The sequence below is a fragment of the Lathyrus oleraceus genome, chromosome 6 (genome assembly GCF_024323335.1).
Source record: "Lathyrus oleraceus cultivar Zhongwan6 chromosome 6, CAAS_Psat_ZW6_1.0, whole genome shotgun sequence".
Lineage (NCBI taxonomy): Eukaryota > Viridiplantae > Streptophyta > Magnoliopsida > Fabales > Fabaceae > Lathyrus > Lathyrus oleraceus.
Genome location: NC_066584.1, coordinates 79,936,468 through 79,938,939, shown reverse-complemented (window position 1 = coordinate 79,938,939; position 2,472 = coordinate 79,936,468).

Sequence of the window (2,472 nt, the reverse complement as noted above, 5' to 3'; positions counted from 1 at the left end):
ATAATGATCCAAAAATAATTTTAATTCAGAATATGAAAGAGAGAAATATTTTTTTTTGTGGTGAAAGTCCCATTTTTTTGGATCAATATTGAATTTAATATGAATTATTGAAAATAATGCAATTAAAATAAAATTCAGAAAATCTAAATTACGTGGACCATCAGATCTCCCTCATTAATTGAGGTGGCAGATCTGATGGTCCCTAGCGCGCGTTCCACATGTACTTGAGTCAACAACGCTGCAACTTGGGTAATCAACACCAATGATCAAGATTAAAACATAAGGGACGGATCATGTGGTTCAGATGCTAGCCAACTCATCGCCGGAGCCAGAGCTCCGGTCATCTTCTTCGGTGGACCTCACCGGACTGGTCCACCATGAACCATCACCATAATGAAAAATAAGGACATGATCTTGAAGAAAAAATGGCACTGAGCTCGAATCTGACCTCCATTCACTCCGATTCCAAGTATATTGAGAGATATATGGAATTGAAATTTGAGGTACATGAATTGAGTTGCTACAATTTGACCTCAAAGCAACTCAATCTTCTTGCCTACATTGGTAGGACTTCAGACAACCAAAGAATGAATAGAATTGGGCAAGAATTTGAGAGAATCGAAGAGTTCAAAATTTCTGAAAAATACCTTCAATGGAGGTCTGGATTCAACTGGTCTTGATCTTGTTTGTGCTTGGACTCACTCCACTTGCTTGCAGGAGAAGGATTGAATGGTTAAAAAGCTATGGATTCCTAGAGAATTGAATTCCAAAACAGTGGAGATTCAAGCTCAAATTCAAGAGAATTTTCCAGGCTTATCCTTTGAGAATTGAGGGTTTGAAATGGGGGATTAAAGCTGGCGCGATTGTGTGTGAATTTCTGAGCAATTGAAGCTCTATTTATAGGTGAAATGGTTGATAATTGCACACTCACATTCACTTTCCAATTTTGGCAAATGGTGATGCAATGGTGCGTGGGCGTGCATAGGCCCATGAAATGATTGTTTGAGGTCCAGGCTTATCCAAGGAAAATGCACATTGATGTTTGAAGCTTGGTCCTTGCCAAGTGATGTCACTTTGTTTAAGCCATGTGGAACCTATGCATTTCTTGTCCAAAATGAATGAATTTGAGCTCTTTGGAAAGGTGATATCAAGAGGAACAACTTTCATGTTCAACATTTTTTCATTTGGAGATTGGAGATCAAAGAAATTTGAGGTGGAAGTTTGGAAATTTTTGACATGTCAAATTTTTTCTAAGTGTCAAGCCATATGTCTCAATATTCCACCTTGCTTAACTTTTTATATGAGCTTCAAATGAGAAAATTGTCTGCATCAAAGTTGTAGCTCTCTCAAATAAATGCAAAATGGTCACCAATTTCATGTCATTTGGATTTGAAATAATAGAGTTATGCATTTTTGAAGTTTGGAAAAATCACTTGATCAATGGTATAGGTCAAAAGTGACCTATAATGTAGCCTCATATCACATGCTCAAAAAAGTTGAATTAGCTCCTACTCCAAACAGAAAAGTTTAAGTAGGCATATTGAATTTGGTTGTGAAACTTATAAATATTTCATCTCATAAAGATTGAGCAAGTTATGGCCTTGGGAAGTTGACTTTCAAATTAGGGTTTAGACAAAATGACCTATAATGTTTCAACATAGAAAATGATTTTCCAAGCAAAACTAGATCTAGGTCTCAACATGAAAGTTATTTTTGATGTCATTTAGAGTAAGTTTTCTCTTGGAATCATTTTCATATGGTGAAAATTGTAGGAGATAGGGTCTAGGAAGACCCAGTTTTGATCAGATGAATTCATCTGGCCAACCACCATCAACCAACTTGCTAATTTCCAATTCTCTTGACTTTCTTGGCTTATGGTAGATCATATATTCATAATATTATGAATTTTGAAGTGTCCCTTAAGAAATTTGATCAATTGGTGAGATAGCTTGTTGGAGAAGTTACTCAAGATACCCAGTCAAACTAGGGTTTCCAAGGCAAATCATCCTCAAACTCTTGAAGAAAACTTGATCAATATAATATGTAGAAATCATTGGGACTCATATATGATTCTCATAACCATTCTTGAATCAATTCTTGGTTGTGCTCTTTGTTTATGAGGGTCTCAAACCCTAGATGTGAACTTGATGAATCAAATGAGATCAATGCCCTACCTACAAAAGAGTTAGACAAATGCAAAGACATATTTTTGGTATTTTGGTTAGTGAAATGGTAAAATACAAGTATGATATAATCACAAAGTGCTTGGTGATCTCTCCTAAAATAAACCCAATGAAAGAGGGATAAGGAGGATGCCAAGGCATGATCCTAATGCCAATGCTTATGATGAAATTGCATGGGGGATCTTAGGGTCAAAATTGGGGTCTTACAGAAGGCAGAATCTCTGTCGAGGGAGACAAGTCGCAGGGTACCTGAATCAACCAACTTAGCTAAGAAAAAGGAACGAAGCTT